General features: G+C 48.0%; 22 non-coding genes across 22 annotated transcripts; all 22 read right to left on the bottom strand.

The window, feature by feature from the left end:
* Nucleotides 1-119: 119 nt before the first annotated feature.
* LOC148073257 (U2 spliceosomal RNA) lies at nucleotides 120-310 on the bottom strand. Its single transcript, XR_015712183.1, has one exon. It is a non-coding gene; the product is annotated as a U2 spliceosomal RNA (small nuclear RNA).
* Nucleotides 311-1,011: 701 nt separating this feature from the next.
* On the bottom strand, nucleotides 1,012-1,176 carry LOC148073256 (U1 spliceosomal RNA). The gene has a single exon (XR_015712485.1). It is a non-coding gene; the product is annotated as a U1 spliceosomal RNA (small nuclear RNA).
* A 469-nt stretch (nucleotides 1,177-1,645) lies between these two features.
* LOC148073255 (U2 spliceosomal RNA) lies at nucleotides 1,646-1,836 on the bottom strand. The gene has a single exon (XR_015712182.1). It is a non-coding gene; the product is annotated as a U2 spliceosomal RNA (small nuclear RNA).
* A 701-nt stretch (nucleotides 1,837-2,537) lies between these two features.
* On the bottom strand, nucleotides 2,538-2,702 carry LOC148073254 (U1 spliceosomal RNA). The gene has a single exon (XR_015712566.1). It is a non-coding gene; the product is annotated as a U1 spliceosomal RNA (small nuclear RNA).
* A 469-nt stretch (nucleotides 2,703-3,171) lies between these two features.
* On the bottom strand, nucleotides 3,172-3,362 carry LOC148073253 (U2 spliceosomal RNA). The gene has a single exon (XR_015712181.1). It is a non-coding gene; the product is annotated as a U2 spliceosomal RNA (small nuclear RNA).
* A 701-nt stretch (nucleotides 3,363-4,063) lies between these two features.
* LOC148073252 (U1 spliceosomal RNA) lies at nucleotides 4,064-4,228 on the bottom strand. The gene has a single exon (XR_015712565.1). It is a non-coding gene; the product is annotated as a U1 spliceosomal RNA (small nuclear RNA).
* A 469-nt stretch (nucleotides 4,229-4,697) lies between these two features.
* On the bottom strand, nucleotides 4,698-4,888 carry LOC148073251 (U2 spliceosomal RNA). The gene has a single exon (XR_015712180.1). It is a non-coding gene; the product is annotated as a U2 spliceosomal RNA (small nuclear RNA).
* A 618-nt stretch (nucleotides 4,889-5,506) lies between these two features.
* LOC148073250 (U1 spliceosomal RNA) lies at nucleotides 5,507-5,671 on the bottom strand. The gene has a single exon (XR_015712484.1). It is a non-coding gene; the product is annotated as a U1 spliceosomal RNA (small nuclear RNA).
* A 469-nt stretch (nucleotides 5,672-6,140) lies between these two features.
* Nucleotides 6,141-6,331, bottom strand: LOC148073249 (U2 spliceosomal RNA). Its single transcript, XR_015712178.1, has one exon. It is a non-coding gene; the product is annotated as a U2 spliceosomal RNA (small nuclear RNA).
* A 618-nt stretch (nucleotides 6,332-6,949) lies between these two features.
* Nucleotides 6,950-7,114, bottom strand: LOC148073248 (U1 spliceosomal RNA). The gene has a single exon (XR_015712483.1). It is a non-coding gene; the product is annotated as a U1 spliceosomal RNA (small nuclear RNA).
* Nucleotides 7,115-7,583: 469 nt separating this feature from the next.
* LOC148073247 (U2 spliceosomal RNA) lies at nucleotides 7,584-7,774 on the bottom strand. Its single transcript, XR_015712177.1, has one exon. It is a non-coding gene; the product is annotated as a U2 spliceosomal RNA (small nuclear RNA).
* A 650-nt stretch (nucleotides 7,775-8,424) lies between these two features.
* On the bottom strand, nucleotides 8,425-8,589 carry LOC148073246 (U1 spliceosomal RNA). The gene has a single exon (XR_015712563.1). It is a non-coding gene; the product is annotated as a U1 spliceosomal RNA (small nuclear RNA).
* A 469-nt stretch (nucleotides 8,590-9,058) lies between these two features.
* LOC148073245 (U2 spliceosomal RNA) lies at nucleotides 9,059-9,249 on the bottom strand. Its single transcript, XR_015712176.1, has one exon. It is a non-coding gene; the product is annotated as a U2 spliceosomal RNA (small nuclear RNA).
* A 618-nt stretch (nucleotides 9,250-9,867) lies between these two features.
* On the bottom strand, nucleotides 9,868-10,032 carry LOC148073244 (U1 spliceosomal RNA). Its single transcript, XR_015712482.1, has one exon. It is a non-coding gene; the product is annotated as a U1 spliceosomal RNA (small nuclear RNA).
* A 469-nt stretch (nucleotides 10,033-10,501) lies between these two features.
* LOC148073243 (U2 spliceosomal RNA) lies at nucleotides 10,502-10,692 on the bottom strand. The gene has a single exon (XR_015712175.1). It is a non-coding gene; the product is annotated as a U2 spliceosomal RNA (small nuclear RNA).
* A 743-nt stretch (nucleotides 10,693-11,435) lies between these two features.
* On the bottom strand, nucleotides 11,436-11,602 carry LOC148073242 (U1 spliceosomal RNA). The gene has a single exon (XR_015712590.1). It is a non-coding gene; the product is annotated as a U1 spliceosomal RNA (small nuclear RNA).
* A 469-nt stretch (nucleotides 11,603-12,071) lies between these two features.
* LOC148073241 (U2 spliceosomal RNA) lies at nucleotides 12,072-12,262 on the bottom strand. Its single transcript, XR_015712174.1, has one exon. It is a non-coding gene; the product is annotated as a U2 spliceosomal RNA (small nuclear RNA).
* A 701-nt stretch (nucleotides 12,263-12,963) lies between these two features.
* LOC148073240 (U1 spliceosomal RNA) lies at nucleotides 12,964-13,128 on the bottom strand. The gene has a single exon (XR_015712481.1). It is a non-coding gene; the product is annotated as a U1 spliceosomal RNA (small nuclear RNA).
* Nucleotides 13,129-13,597: 469 nt separating this feature from the next.
* On the bottom strand, nucleotides 13,598-13,788 carry LOC148073239 (U2 spliceosomal RNA). The gene has a single exon (XR_015712173.1). It is a non-coding gene; the product is annotated as a U2 spliceosomal RNA (small nuclear RNA).
* Nucleotides 13,789-14,406: 618 nt separating this feature from the next.
* Nucleotides 14,407-14,571, bottom strand: LOC148073238 (U1 spliceosomal RNA). The gene has a single exon (XR_015712480.1). It is a non-coding gene; the product is annotated as a U1 spliceosomal RNA (small nuclear RNA).
* A 469-nt stretch (nucleotides 14,572-15,040) lies between these two features.
* Nucleotides 15,041-15,231, bottom strand: LOC148073237 (U2 spliceosomal RNA). Its single transcript, XR_015712172.1, has one exon. It is a non-coding gene; the product is annotated as a U2 spliceosomal RNA (small nuclear RNA).
* Nucleotides 15,232-15,932: 701 nt separating this feature from the next.
* On the bottom strand, nucleotides 15,933-16,097 carry LOC148073236 (U1 spliceosomal RNA). Its single transcript, XR_015712562.1, has one exon. It is a non-coding gene; the product is annotated as a U1 spliceosomal RNA (small nuclear RNA).
* Between the last annotated feature and the right edge of the window lie 228 nt (nucleotides 16,098-16,325).

The raw sequence follows: 16,325 nt of genomic DNA, 5'->3' as shown, positions 1-16,325 counted from the left end.
GAAGGGTAAGGAACGAAATACCCCCATCCTTCTCCTCACTTGAACACTCCACATCAATTGGGAAAGGCCTTGGCCAACCGCTTGAGGGGTTTGTACACTTAATTTCCATACAACTTTTAGGTTTTTGCACTGTTCCCAGAGATAATGCAATACCGGGTCAATGCGCAGAGAGGGTGGAGCAAGCCCCTGGCCCTTCTCCCATGTCCAAAAATCAATTTAATATATGGTCTCCATATAGGAGACGTATCAGATATTAAACTGATAAGAACAGATACTACACTTGATCTTAGCCAAAAGGCCGAGAAGCGATGGCAACCATGTGCATGACCTTTTAGAGGGGCTCGAAAGGTCAACGAGAGCCACTTACGGGGCCACAAAGGGTAAAGAACCAGAAAAGGTAGGGAGCCACATAGGGTAAGGAACCACACAGGGTAAGGAACCACACAGGGTAAGGAGCCACACAAAGAAAGGAACCTGACAAAGTAAGGAGCCACACAGAGTAAGTAACCAGACAGAGTAAGGAACAACACAGAGTAAGGAACCAGACAGAGTAAGGAGCAACACAGAGTAAGGAGCAACACAGGGTAAGGAACAACACAGAGTAAGGAGCCACACAGAGTAAGGAGCCACACAGAGTAAGGGACAAGACAGAGTAAGGAGCAACACAGAGTAAGGAGCCACACAGGGTAAGGAACAACACAGAGTAAGGAGCCAAACAGGGTAAGGAGCCATACAGAGAAAGGAACCAGGCAGGGTAAGGAACCAGATCTCCTTCTCCTCACTGGAATGCTCCACATCAATTGGGAAAGGCCTGGGCCAACAGTTTGAGATCAGTCCAGTGCTAAGAAGGTCGACAAAGGTCATTCACTGAGAGCGCGATTTTAACTTGATCCCAGAAGGTGATTCCAACCTACCCGGCAACTTGTTAAACCCTACAGACAAGGACAAGCCTCGGCTGAGTGTTCCACACGAGCTTGCATCAAACTAAAGCATTCTTTAACAAGTGATGAACGGGGGAGAGCGCGAACGCAGTCCCCCACTACCAGAAATTATGCAGTCGAGATTCCCACATTTGGGGAATTCGCAAAGGTCAGCATGACCTAGAGTGCAATGGCCGGGCCTCGCCTTGGGTGAACCACCTTCCTGATCATGGTGTCTCCCCTGCCAGGTAAGTATGAATTGTAGAGCTCATAGACTTGATGGCCTGGAAATAATCCCTTGTTCTTACTCATGGTGGGGAGTAATGAGCCACACAGGGTAAGGAACAAGGCAGAGTAAGGAGCCACACAGAGTAAGAACCCAGACCTAGTAAGGAGAGCAACACTATGAAAGGAACCAGACAGATTAAGGAACCATATAGGGTAAGGAACAAGGCAGAGTAAGGAGCCACACTATGAAAGGAACCAGACAGAGTAAGGAACCATATAGGGTAAGGAACAAGGCAGAGTAAGGAGCAACACTATGAAAGGAACCAGACAGAGTAAGGAACCATACAGGGTAAGGAGCCATACAGAGAAGGGAACCAGGAAGGGTAAGGAACGAAATACCCCCATCCTTCTCCTCACTTGAACACTCCACATCAATTGGGAAAGGCCTTGGCCAACCGCTTGAGGGGTTTGTACACTTAATTTCCATACAACTTTTAGGTTTTTGCACTGTTCCCAGAGATAATGCAATACCGGGTCAATGCGCAGAGAGGGTGGAGCAAGCCCCTGGCCCTTCTCCCATGTCCAAAAATCAATTTAATATATGGTCTCCATATAGGAGACGTATCAGATATTAAACTGATAAGAACAGATACTACACTTGATCTTAGCCAAAAGGCCGAGAAGCGATGGCAACCATGTGCATGACCTTTTAGAGGGGCTCGAAAGGTCAACGAGAGCCACTTACGGGGCCACAAAGGGTAAAGAACCAGAAAAGGTAGGGAGCCACATAGGGTAAGGAACCACACAGGGTAAGGAACCACACAGGGTAAGGAGCCACACAAAGAAAGGAACCTGACAAAGTAAGGAGCCACACAGAGTAAGTAACCAGACAGAGTAAGGAACAACACAGAGTAAGGAACCAGACAGAGTAAGGAGCAACACAGAGTAAGGAGCAACACAGGGTAAGGAACAACACAGAGTAAGGAGCCACACAGAGTAAGGAGCCACACAGAGTAAGGGACAAGACAGAGTAAGGAGCAACACAGAGTAAGGAGCCACACAGGGTAAGGAACAACACAGAGTAAGGAGCCAAACAGGGTAAGGAGCCATACAGAGAAAGGAACCAGGCAGGGTAAGGAACCAGATCTCCTTCTCCTCACTGGAATGCTCCACATCAATTGGGAAAGGCCTGGGCCAACAGTTTGAGATCAGTCCAGTGCTAAGAAGGTCGACAAAGGTCATTCACTGAGAGCGCGATTTTAACTTGATCCCAGAAGGTGATTCCAACCTACCCGGCAACTTGTTAAACCCTACAGACAAGGACAAGCCTCGGCTGAGTGTTCCACACGAGCTTGCATCAAACTAAAGCATTCTTTAACAAGTGATGAACGGGGGAGAGCGCGAACGCAGTCCCCCACTACCAGAAATTATGCAGTCGAGATTCCTACATTTGGGGAATTCGCAAAGGTCAGCATGACCTAGAGTGCAATGGCCGGGCCTCGCCTTGGGTGAACCACCTTCCTGATCATGGTGTCTCCCCTGCCAGGTAAGTATGAATTGTAGAGCTCATAGACTTGATGGCCTGGAAATAATCCCTTGTTCTTACTCATGGTGGGGAGTAATGAGCCACACAGGGTAAGGAACAAGGCAGAGTAAGGAGCCACACAGAGTAAGAACCCAGACCTAGTAAGGAGAGCAACACTATGAAAGGAACCAGACAGATTAAGGAACCATATAGGGTAAGGAACAAGGCAGAGTAAGGAGCCACACTATGAAAGGAACCAGACAGAGTAAGGAACCATATAGGGTAAGGAACAAGGCAGAGTAAGGAGCAACACTATGAAAGGAACCAGACAGAGTAAGGAACCATACAGGGTAAGGAGCCATACAGAGAAGGGAACCAGGAAGGGTAAGGAACGAAATACCCCCATCCTTCTCCTCACTTGAACACTCCACATCAATTGGGAAAGGCCTTGGCCAACCGCTTGAGGGGTTTGTACACTTAATTTCCATACAACTTTTAGGTTTTTGCACTGTTCCCAGAGATAATGCAATACCGGGTCAATGCGCAGAGAGGGTGGAGCAAGCCCCTGGCCCTTCTCCCATGTCCAAAAATCAATTTAATATATGGTCTCCATATAGGAGACGTATCAGATATTAAACTGATAAGAACAGATACTACACTTGATCTTAGCCAAAAGGCCGAGAAGCGATGGCAACCATGTGCATGACCTTTTAGAGGGGCTCGAAAGGTCAACGAGAGCCACTTACGGGGCCACAAAGGGTAAAGAACCAGAAAAGGTAGGGAGCCACATAGGGTAAGGAACCACACAGGGTAAGGAACCACACAGGGTAAGGAGCCACACAAAGAAAGGAACCTGACAAAGTAAGGAGCCACACAGAGTAAGTAACCAGACAGAGTAAGGAACAACACAGAGTAAGGAACCAGACAGAGTAAGGAGCAACACAGAGTAAGGAGCAACACAGGGTAAGGAACAACACAGAGTAAGGAGCCACACAGAGTAAGGAGCCACACAGAGTAAGGGACAAGACAGAGTAAGGAGCAACACAGAGTAAGGAGCCACACAGGGTAAGGAACAACACAGAGTAAGGAGCCAAACAGGGTAAGGAGCCATACAGAGAAAGGAACCAGGCAGGGTAAGGAACCAGATCTCCTTCTCCTCACTGGAATGCTCCACATCAATTGGGAAAGGCCTGGGCCAACAGTTTGAGATCAGTCCAGTGCTAAGAAGGTCGACAAAGGTCATTCACTGAGAGCGCGATTTTAACTTGATCCCAGAAGGTGATTCCAACCTACCCGGCAACTTGTTAAACCCTACAGACAAGGACAAGCCTCGGCTGAGTGTTCCACACGAGCTTGCATCAAACTAAAGCATTCTTTAACAAGTGATGAACGGGGGAGAGCGCGAACGCAGTCCCCCACTACCAGAAATTATGCAGTCGAGATTCCTACATTTGGGGAATTCGCAAAGGTCAGCATGACCTAGAGTGCAATGGCCGGGCCTCGCCTTGGGTGAACCACCTTCCTGATCATGGTGTCTCCCCTGCCAGGTAAGTATGAATTGTAGAGCTCATAGACTTGATGGCCTGGAAATAATCCCTTGTTCTTACTCATGGTGGGGAGTAATGAGCCACACAGGGTAAGGAACAAGGCAGAGTAAGGAGCCACACAGAGTAAGAACCCAGACCTAGTAAGGAGAGCAACACTATGAAAGGAACCAGACAGATTAAGGAACCATATAGGGTAAGGAACAAGGCAGAGTAAGGAGCCACACTATGAAAGGAACCAGACAGAGTAAGGAACCATATAGGGTAAGGAACAAGGCAGAGTAAGGAGCAACACTATGAAAGGAACCAGACAGAGTAAGGAACCATACAGGGTAAGGAGCCATACAGAGAAGGGAACCAGGAAGGGTAAGGAACGAAATACCCCCATCCTTCTCCTCACTTGAACACTCCACATCAATTGGGAAAGGCCTTGGCCAACCGCTTGAGGGGTTTGTACACTTAATTTCCATACAACTTTTAGGTTTTTGCACTGTTCCCAGAGATAATGCAATACCGGGTCAATGCGCAGAGAGGGTGGAGCAAGCCCCTGGCCCTTCTCCCATGTCCAAAAATCAATTTAATATATGGTCTCCATATAGGAGACGTATCAGATATTAAACTGATAAGAACAGATACTACACTTGATCTTAGCCAAAAGGCCGAGAAGCGATGGCAACCATGTGCATGACCTTTTAGAGGGGCTCGAAAGGTCAACGAGAGCCACTTACGGGGCCACAAAGGGTAAAGAACCAGAAAAGGTAGGGAGCCACATAGGGTAAGGAACCACACAGGGTAAGGAACCACACAGGGTAAGGAGCCACACAAAGAAAGGAACCTGACAAAGTAAGGAGCCACACAGAGTAAGTAACCAGACAGAGTAAGGAACAACACAGAGTAAGGAACCAGACAGAGTAAGGAGCAACACAGAGTAAGGAGCAACACAGGGTAAGGAACAACACAGAGTAAGGAGCCACACAGAGTAAGGAGCCACACAGAGTAAGGGACAAGACAGAGTAAGGAGCAACACAGAGTAAGGAGCCACACAGGGTAAGGAACAACACAGAGTAAGGAGCCAAACAGGGTAAGGAACCAGACAGGGTAAGGAGCCATACAGAGAAAGGAACCAGGCAGGGTAAGGAACCAGATCTCCTTCTCCTCACTGGAATGCTCCACATCAATTGGGAAAGGCCTGGGCCAACAGTTTGAGATCAGTCCAGTGCTAAGAAGGTCGACAAAGGTCATTCACACGAGCTTGCATCAAACTAAAGCATTCTTTAACAAGTGATGAACGGGGGAGAGCGCGAACGCAGTCCCCCACTACCAGAAATTATGCAGTCGAGATTCCCACATTTGGGGAATTCGCAAAGGTCAGCATGACCTAGAGTGCAATGGCCGGGCCTCGCCTTGGGTGAACCACCTTCCTGATCATGGTGTCTCCCCTGCCAGGTAAGTATGAATTGTAGAGCTCATAGACTTGATGGCCTGGAAATAATCCCTTGTTCTTACTCATGGTGGGGAGTAATGAGCCACACAGGGTAAGGAACAAGGCAGAGTAAGGAGCCACACAGAGTAAGAACCCAGACCTAGTAAGGAGAGCAACACTATGAAAGGAACCAGACAGATTAAGGAACCATATAGGGTAAGGAACAAGGCAGAGTAAGGAGCCACACTATGAAAGGAACCAGACAGAGTAAGGAACCATATAGGGTAAGGAACAAGGCAGAGTAAGGAGCAACACTATGAAAGGAACCAGACAGAGTAAGGAACCATACAGGGTAAGGAGCCATACAGAGAAGGGAACCAGGAAGGGTAAGGAACGAAATACCCCCATCCTTCTCCTCACTTGAACACTCCACATCAATTGGGAAAGGCCTTGGCCAACCGCTTGAGGGGTTTGTACACTTAATTTCCATACAACTTTTAGGTTTTTGCACTGTTCCCAGAGATAATGCAATACCGGGTCAATGCGCAGAGAGGGTGGAGCAAGCCCCTGGCCCTTCTCCCATGTCCAAAAATCAATTTAATATATGGTCTCCATATAGGAGACGTATCAGATATTAAACTGATAAGAACAGATACTACACTTGATCTTAGCCAAAAGGCCGAGAAGCGATGGCAACCATGTGCATGACCTTTTAGAGGGGCTCGAAAGGTCAACGAGAGCCACTTACGGGGCCACAAAGGGTAAAGAACCAGAAAAGGTAGGGAGCCACATAGGGTAAGGAACCACACAGGGTAAGGAACCACACAGGGTAAGGAGCCACACAAAGAAAGGAACCTGACAAAGTAAGGAGCCACACAGAGTAAGTAACCAGACAGAGTAAGGAACAACACAGAGTAAGGAACCAGACAGAGTAAGGAGCAACACAGAGTAAGGAGCAACACAGGGTAAGGAACAACACAGAGTAAGGAGCCACACAGAGTAAGGAGCCACACAGAGTAAGGGACAAGACAGAGTAAGGAGCAACACAGAGTAAGGAGCCACACAGGGTAAGGAACAACACAGAGTAAGGAGCCAAACAGGGTAAGGAACCAGACAGGGTAAGGAGCCATACAGAGAAAGGAACCAGGCAGGGTAAGGAACCAGATCTCCTTCTCCTCACTGGAATGCTCCACATCAATTGGGAAAGGCCTGGGCCAACAGTTTGAGATCAGTCCAGTGCTAAGAAGGTCGACAAAGGTCATTCACACGAGCTTGCATCAAACTAAAGCATTCTTTAACAAGTGATGAACGGGGGAGAGCGCGAACGCAGTCCCCCACTACCAGAAATTATGCAGTCGAGATTCCCACATTTGGGGAATTCGCAAAGGTCAGCATGACCTAGAGTGCAATGGCCGGGCCTCGCCTTGGGTGAACCACCTTCCTGATCATGGTGTCTCCCCTGCCAGGTAAGTATGAATTGTAGAGCTCATAGACTTGATGGCCTGGAAATAATCCCTTGTTCTTACTCATGGTGGGGAGTAATGAGCCACACAGGGTAAGGAACAAGGCAGAGTAAGGAGCCACACAGAGTAAGAACCCAGACCTAGTAAGGAGAGCAACACTATGAAAGGAACCAGACAGATTAAGGAACCATATAGGGTAAGGAACAAGGCAGAGTAAGGAGCCACACTATGAAAGGAACCAGACAGAGTAAGGAACCATATAGGGTAAGGAACAAGGCAGAGTAAGGAGCAACACTATGAAAGGAACCAGACAGAGTAAGGAACCATACAGGGTAAGGAGCCATACAGAGAAGGGAACCAGGAAGGGTAAGGAACGAAATACCCCCATCCTTCTCCTCACTTGAACACTCCACATCAATTGGGAAAGGCCTTGGCCAACCGCTTGAGGGGTTTGTACACTTAATTTCCATACAACTTTTAGGTTTTTGCACTGTTCCCAGAGATAATGCAATACCGGGTCAATGCGCAGAGAGGGTGGAGCAAGCCCCTGGCCCTTCTCCCATGTCCAAAAATCAATTTAATATATGGTCTCCATATAGGAGACGTATCAGATATTAAACTGATAAGAACAGATACTACACTTGATCTTAGCCAAAAGGCCGAGAAGCGATGGCAACCATGTGCATGACCTTTTAGAGGGGCTCGAAAGGTCAACGAGAGCCACTTACGGGGCCACAAAGGGTAAAGAACCAGAAAAGGTAGGGAGCCACATAGGGTAAGGAACCACACAGGGTAAGGAACCACACAGGGTAAGGAGCCACACAAAGAAAGGAACCTGACAAAGTAAGGAGCCACACAGAGTAAGTAACCAGACAGAGTAAGGAACAACACAGAGTAAGGAACCAGACAGAGTAAGGAGCAACACAGAGTAAGGAGCAACACAGGGTAAGGAACAACACAGAGTAAGGAGCCACACAGAGTAAGGAGCCACACAGGGTAAGGAACAACACAGAGTAAGGAGCCAAACAGGGTAAGGAGCCATACAGAGAAAGGAACCAGGCAGGGTAAGGAACCAGATCTCCTTCTCCTCACTGGAATGCTCCACATCAATTGGGAAAGGCCTGGGCCAACAGTTTGAGATCAGTCCAGTGCTAAGAAGGTCGACAAAGGTCATTCACTGAGAGCGCGATTTTAACTTGATCCCAGAAGGTGATTCCAACCTACCCGGCAACTTGTTAAACCCTACAGACAAGGACAAGCCTCGGCTGAGTGTTCCACACGAGCTTGCATCAAACTAAAGCATTCTTTAACAAGTGATGAACGGGGGAGAGCGCGAACGCAGTCCCCCACTACCAGAAATTATGCAGTCGAGATTCCTACATTTGGGGAATTCGCAAAGGTCAGCATGACCTAGAGTGCAATGGCCGGGCCTCGCCTTGGGTGAACCACCTTCCTGATCATGGTGTCTCCCCTGCCAGGTAAGTATGAATTGTAGAGCTCATAGACTTGATGGCCTGGAAATAATCCCTTGTTCTTACTCATGGTGGGGAGTAATGAGCCACACAGGGTAAGGAACAAGGCAGAGTAAGGAGCCACACAGAGTAAGAACCCAGACCTAGTAAGGAGAGCAACACTATGAAAGGAACCAGACAGATTAAGGAACCATATAGGGTAAGGAACAAGGCAGAGTAAGGAGCCACACTATGAAAGGAACCAGACAGAGTAAGGAACCATATAGGGTAAGGAACAAGGCAGAGTAAGGAGCAACACTATGAAAGGAACCAGACAGAGTAAGGAACCATACAGGGTAAGGAGCCATACAGAGAAGGGAACCAGGAAGGGTAAGGAACGAAATACCCCCATCCTTCTCCTCACTTGAACACTCCACATCAATTGGGAAAGGCCTTGGCCAACCGCTTGAGGGGTTTGTACACTTAATTTCCATACAACTTTTAGGTTTTTGCACTGTTCCCAGAGATAATGCAATACCGGGTCAATGCGCAGAGAGGGTGGAGCAAGCCCCTGGCCCTTCTCCCATGTCCAAAAATCAATTTAATATATGGTCTCCATATAGGAGACGTATCAGATATTAAACTGATAAGAACAGATACTACACTTGATCTTAGCCAAAAGGCCGAGAAGCGATGGCAACCATGTGCATGACCTTTTAGAGGGGCTCGAAAGGTCAACGAGAGCCACTTACGGGGCCACAAAGGGTAAAGAACCAGAAAAGGTAGGGAGCCACATAGGGTAAGGAACCACACAGGGTAAGGAACCACACAGGGTAAGGAGCCACACAAAGAAAGGAACCTGACAAAGTAAGGAGCCACACAGAGTAAGTAACCAGACAGAGTAAGGAACAACACAGAGTAAGGAACCAGACAGAGTAAGGAGCAACACAGAGTAAGGAGCAACACAGGGTAAGGAACAACACAGAGTAAGGAGCCACACAGAGTAAGGAGCCACACAGAGTAAGGGACAAGACAGAGTAAGGAGCAACACAGAGTAAGGAGCCACACAGGGTAAGGAACAACACAGAGTAAGGAGCCAAACAGGGTAAGGAACCAGACAGGGTAAGGAGCCATACAGAGAAAGGAACCAGGCAGGGTAAGGAACCAGATCTCCTTCTCCTCACTGGAATGCTCCACATCAATTGGGAAAGGCCTGGGCCAACAGTTTGAGATCAGTCCAGTGCTAAGAAGGTCGACAAAGGTCATTCACACGAGCTTGCATCAAACTAAAGCATTCTTTAACAAGTGATGAACGGGGGAGAGCGCGAACGCAGTCCCCCACTACCAGAAATTATGCAGTCGAGATTCCCACATTTGGGGAATTCGCAAAGGTCAGCATGACCTAGAGTGCAATGGCCGGGCCTCGCCTTGGGTGAACCACCTTCCTGATCATGGTGTCTCCCCTGCCAGGTAAGTATGAATTGTAGAGCTCATAGACTTGATGGCCTGGAAATAATCCCTTGTTCTTACTCATGGTGGGGAGTAATGAGCCACACAGGGTAAGGAACAAGGCAGAGTAAGGAGCCACACAGAGTAAGAACCCAGACCTAGTAAGGAGAGCAACACTATGAAAGGAACCAGACAGATTAAGGAACCATATAGGGTAAGGAACAAGGCAGAGTAAGGAGCCACACTATGAAAGGAACCAGACAGAGTAAGGAACCATATAGGGTAAGGAACAAGGCAGAGTAAGGAGCAACACTATGAAAGGAACCAGACAGAGTAAGGAACCATACAGGGTAAGGAGCCATACAGAGAAGGGAACCAGGAAGGGTAAGGAACGAAATACCCCCATCCTTCTCCTCACTTGAACACTCCACATCAATTGGGAAAGGCCTTGGCCAACCGCTTGAGGGGTTTGTACACTTAATTTCCATACAACTTTTAGGTTTTTGCACTGTTCCCAGAGATAATGCAATACCGGGTCAATGCGCAGAGAGGGTGGAGCAAGCCCCTGGCCCTTCTCCCATGTCCAAAAATCAATTTAATATATGGTCTCCATATAGGAGACGTATCAGATATTAAACTGATAAGAACAGATACTACACTTGATCTTAGCCAAAAGGCCGAGAAGCGATGGCAACCATGTGCATGACCTTTTAGAGGGGCTCGAAAGGTCAACGAGAGCCACTTACGGGGCCACAAAGGGTAAAGAACCAGAAAAGGTAGGGAGCCACATAGGGTAAGGAACCACACAGGGAAAGGAACCACACAGGGTAAGGAACCACACAGGGTAAGGAGCCACACAAAGAAAGGAACCTGACAAAGTAAGGAGCCACACAGAGTAAGTAACCAGACAGAGTAAGGAACAACACAGAGTAAGGAACCAGACAGAGTAAGGAGCAACATAGAGTAAGGAGCAACACAGGGTAAGGAACAACACAGAGTAAGGAGCCACACAGAGTAAGGAGCCACACAGAGTAAGGGACAAGACAGAGTAAGGAGCAACACAGAGTAAGGAGCCACACAGGGTAAGGAACAACACAGAGTAAGGAGCCAAACAGGGTAAGGAGCCATACAGAGAAAGGAACCAGGCAGGGTAAGGAACCAGATCTCCTTCTCCTCACTGGAATGCTCCACATCAATTGGGAAAGGCCTGGGCCAACAGTTTGAGATCAGTCCAGTGCTAAGAAGGTCGACAAAGGTCATTCACTGAGAGCGCGATTTTAACTTGATCCCAGAAGGTGATTCCAACCTACCCGGCAACTTGTTAAACCCTACAGACAAGGACAAGCCTCGGCTGAGTGTTCCACACGAGCTTGCATCAAACTAAAGCATTCTTTAACAAGTGATGAACGGGGGAGAGCGCGAAATTATGCAGTCGAGATTCCCACATTTGGGGAATTCGCAAAGGTCAGAAATTATGCAGTCGAGATTCCCACATTTGGGGAATTCGCAAAGGTCAGCATGACCTAGAGTGCAATGGCCGGGCCTCGCCTTGGGTGAACCACCTTCCTGATCATGGTGTCTCCCCTGCCAGGTAAGTATGAATTGTAGAGCTCATAGACTTGATGGCCTGGAAATAATCCCTTGTTCTTACTCATGGTGGGGAGTAATGAGCCACACAGGGTAAGGAACAAGGCAGAGTAAGGAGCCACACAGAGTAAGAACCCAGACCTAGTAAGGAGAGCAACACTATGAAAGGAACCAGACAGATTAAGGAACCATATAGGGTAAGGAACAAGGCAGAGTAAGGAGCCACACTATGAAAGGAACCAGACAGAGTAAGGAACCATATAGGGTAAGGAACAAGGCAGAGTAAGGAGCAACACTATGAAAGGAACCAGACAGAGTAAGGAACCATACAGGGTAAGGAGCCATACAGAGAAGGGAACCAGGAAGGGTAAGGAACGAAATACCCCCATCCTTCTCCTCACTTGAACACTCCACATCAATTGGGAAAGGCCTTGGCCAACCGCTTGAGGGGTTTGTACACTTAATTTCCATACAACTTTTAGGTTTTTGCACTGTTCCCAGAGATAATGCAATACCGGGTCAATGCGCAGAGAGGGTGGAGCAAGCCCCTGGCCCTTCTCCCATGTCCAAAAATCAATTTAATATATGGTCTCCATATAGGAGACGTATCAGATATTAAACTGATAAGAACAGATACTACACTTGATCTTAGCCAAAAGGCCGAGAAGCGATGGCAACCATGTGCATGACCTTTTAGAGGGGCTCGAAAGGTCAACGAGAGCCACTTACGGGGCCACAAAGGGTAAAGAACCAGAAAAGGTAGGGAGCCACATAGGGTAAGGAACCACACAGGGTAAGGAACCACACAGGGTAAGGAGCCACACAAAGAAAGGAACCTGACAAAGTAAGGAGCCACACAGAGTAAGTAACCAGACAGAGTAAGGAACAACACAGAGTAAGGAACCAGACAGAGTAAGGAGCAACACAGAGTAAGGAGCAACACAGGGTAAGGAACAACACAGAGTAAGGAGCCACACAGAGTAAGGAGCCACACAGAGTAAGGGACAAGACAGAGTAAGGAGCAACACAGAGTAAGGAGCCACACAGGGTAAGGAACAACACAGAGTAAGGAGCCAAACAGGGTAAGGAGCCATACAGAGAAAGGAACCAGGCAGGGTAAGGAACCAGATCTCCTTCTCCTCACTGGAATGCTCCACATCAATTGGGAAAGGCCTGGGCCAACAGTTTGAGATCAGTCCAGTGCTAAGAAGGTCGACAAAGGTCATTCACTGAGAGCGCGATTTTAACTTGATCCCAGAAGGTGATTCCAACCTACCCGGCAACTTGTTAAACCCTACAGACAAGGACAAGCCTCGGCTGAGTGTTCCACACGAGCTTGCATCAAACTAAAGCATTCTTTAACAAGTGATGAACGGGGGAGAGCGCGAACGCAGTCCCCCACTACCAGAAATTATGCAGTCGAGATTCCCACATTTGGGGAATTCGCAAAGGTCAGCATGACCTAGAGTGCAATGGCCGGGCCTCGCCTTGGGTGAACCACCTTCCTGATCATGGTGTCTCCCCTGCCAGGTAAGTATGAATTGTAGAGCTCATAGACTTGATGGCCTGGAAATAATCCCTTGTTCTTACTCATGGTGGGGAGTAATGAGCCACACAGGGTAAGGAACAAGGCAGAGTAAGGAGCCACACAGAGTAAGAACCCAGACCTAGTAAGGAGAGCAACACTATGAAAGGAACCAGACAGATTAAGGAACCATATAGGGTAAGGAACAAGGCAGAGTAAGGAGCCACACTATGAAAGGAACCAGACAGAGTAAGGAACCATATAGGGTAAGGAACAAGGCAGAGTAAGGAGCAACACTATGAAAGGAACCAGACAGAGTAAGGAACCATACAGGGTAAGGAGCCATACAGAGAAGGGAACCAGGAAGGGTAAGGAACGAAATACCCCCATCCTTCTCCTCACTTGAACACTCCACATCAATTGGGAAAGGCCTTGGCCAACCGCTTGAGGGGTTTGTACACTTAATTTCCATACAACTTTTAGGTTTTTGCACTGTTCCCAGAGATAATGCAATACCGGGTCAATGCGCAGAGAGGGTGGAGCAAGCCCCTGGCCCTTCTCCCATGTCCAAAAATCAATTTAATATATGGTCTCCATATAGGAGACGTATCAGATATTAAACTGATAAGAACAGATACTACACTTGATCTTAGCCAAAAGGCCGAGAAGCGATGGCAACCATGTGCATGACCTTTTAGAGGGGCTCGAAAGGTCAACGAGAGCCACTTACGGGGCCACAAAGGGTAAAGAACCAGAAAAGGTAGGGAGCCACATAGGGTAAGGAACCACACAGGGTAAGGAACCACACAGGGTAAGGAGCCACACAAAGAAAGGAACCTGACAAAGTAAGGAGCCACACAGAGTAAGTAACCAGACAGAGTAAGGAACAACACAGAGTAAGGAACCAGACAGAGTAAGGAGCAACACAGAGTAAGGAGCAACACAGGGTAAGGAACAACACAGAGTAAGGAGCCACACAGAGTAAGGAGCCACAGAGAGTAAGGGACAAGACAGAGTAAGGAGCAACACAGAGTAAGGAGCCACACAGGGTAAGGAACAACACAGAGTAAGGAGCCAAACAGGGTAAGGAACCAGACAGGGTAAGGAGCCATACAGAGAAAGGAACCAGGCAGGGTAAGGAACCAGATCTCCTTCTCCTCACTGGAATGCTCCACATCAATTGGGAAAGGCCTGGGCCAACAGTTTGAGATCAGTCCAGTGCTAAGAAGGTCGACAAAGGTCATTCACACGAGCTTGCATCAAACTAAAGCATTCTTTAACAAGTGATGAACGGGGGAGAGCGCGAACGCAGTCCCCCACTACCAGAAATTATGCAGTCGAGATTCCCACATTTGGGGAATTCGCAAAGGTCAGCATGACCTAGAGTGCAATGGCCGGGCCTCGCCTTGGGTGAACCACCTTCCTGATCATGGTGTCTCCCCTGCCAGGTAAGTATGAATTGTAGAGCTCATAGACTTGATGGCCTGGAAATAATCCCTTGTTCTTACTCATGGTGGGGAGTAATGAGCCACACAGGGTAAGGAACAAGGCAGAGTAAGGAGCCACACAGAGTAAGAACCCAGACCTAGTAAGGAGAGCAACACTATGAAAGGAACCAGACAGATTAAGGAACCATATAGGGTAAGGAACAAGGCAGAGTAAGGAGCCACACTATGAAAGGAACCAGACAGAGTAAGGAACCATATAGGGTAAGGAACAAGGCAGAGTAAGGAGCAACACTATGAAAGGAACCAGACAGAGTAAGGAACCATACAGGGTAAGGAGCCATACAGAGAAGGGAACCAGGAAGGGTAAGGAACGAAATACCCCCATCCTTCTCCTCACTTGAACACTCCACATCAATTGGGAAAGGCCTTGGCCAACCGCTTGAGGGGTTTGTACACTTAATTTCCATACAACTTTTAGGTTTTTGCACTGTTCCCAGAGATAATGCAATACCGGGTCAATGCGCAGAGAGGGTGGAGCAAGCCCCTGGCCCTTCTCCCATGTCCAAAAATCAATTTAATATATGGTCTCCATATAGGAGACGTATCAGATATTAAACTGATAAGAACAGATACTACACTTGATCTTAGCCAAAAGGCCGAGAAGCGATGGCAACCATGTGCATGACCTTTTAGAGGGGCTCGAAAGGTCAACGAGAGCCACTTACGGGGCCACAAAGGGTAAAGAACCAGAAAAGGTAGGGAGCCACATAGGGTAAGGAACCACACAGGGTAAGGAACCACACAGGGTAAGGAGCCACACAAAGAAAGGAACCTGACAAAGTAAGGAGCCACACAGAGTAAGTAACCAGACAGAGTAAGGAACAACACAGAGTAAGGAACCAGACAGAGTAAGGAGCAACACAGAGTAAGGAGCAACACAGGGTAAGGAACAACACAGAGTAAGGAGCCACACAGAGTAAGGAGCCACACAGAGTAAGGGACAAGACAGAGTAAGGAGCAACACAGAGTAAGGAGCCACACAGGGTAAGGAACAACACAGAGTAAGGAGCCAAACAGGGTAAGGAGCCATACAGAGAAAGGAACCAGGCAGGGTAAGGAACCAGATCTCCTTCTCCTCACTGGAATGCTCCACATCAATTGGGAAAGGCCTGGGCCAACAGTTTGAGATCAGTCCAGTGCTAAGAAGGTCGACAAAGGTCATTCACTGAGAGCGCGATTTTAACTTGATCCCAGAAGGTGATTCCAACCTACCCGGCAACTTGTTAAACCCTACAGACAAGGACAAGCCTCGGCTGAGTGTTCCACACGAGCTTGCATCAAACTAAAGCATTCTTTAACAAGTGATGAACGGGGGAGAGCGCGAACGCAGTCCCCCACTACCAGAAATTATGCAGTCGAGATTCCTACATTTGGGGAATTCGCAAAGGTCAGCATGACCTAGAGTGCAATGGCCGGGCCTCGCCTTGGGTGAACCACCTTCCTGATCATGGTGTCTCCCCTGCCAGGTAAGTATGAATTGTAGAGCTCATAGACTTGATGGCCTGGAAATAATCCCTTGTTCTTACTCATGGTGGGGAGTAATGAGCCACACAGGGTAAGGAACAAGGCAGAGTAAGGAGCCACACAGAGTAAGAACCCAGACCTAGTAAGGAGAGCAACACTATGAAAGGAACCAGACAGATTAAGGAACCATATAGGGTAAGGAACAAGGCAGAGTAAGGAGCCACACTATGAAAGGAAC

This window comes from Callionymus lyra, chromosome 8 (assembly GCF_982586985.1).
Source record: "Callionymus lyra chromosome 8, fCalLyr1.hap1.1, whole genome shotgun sequence".
Taxonomy (NCBI): Eukaryota; Metazoa; Chordata; class Actinopteri; order Syngnathiformes; family Callionymidae; genus Callionymus; species Callionymus lyra.
Note: the sequence above shows the minus strand (reverse complement) of the source record. Positions and strands in the feature narration are given on the sequence as shown.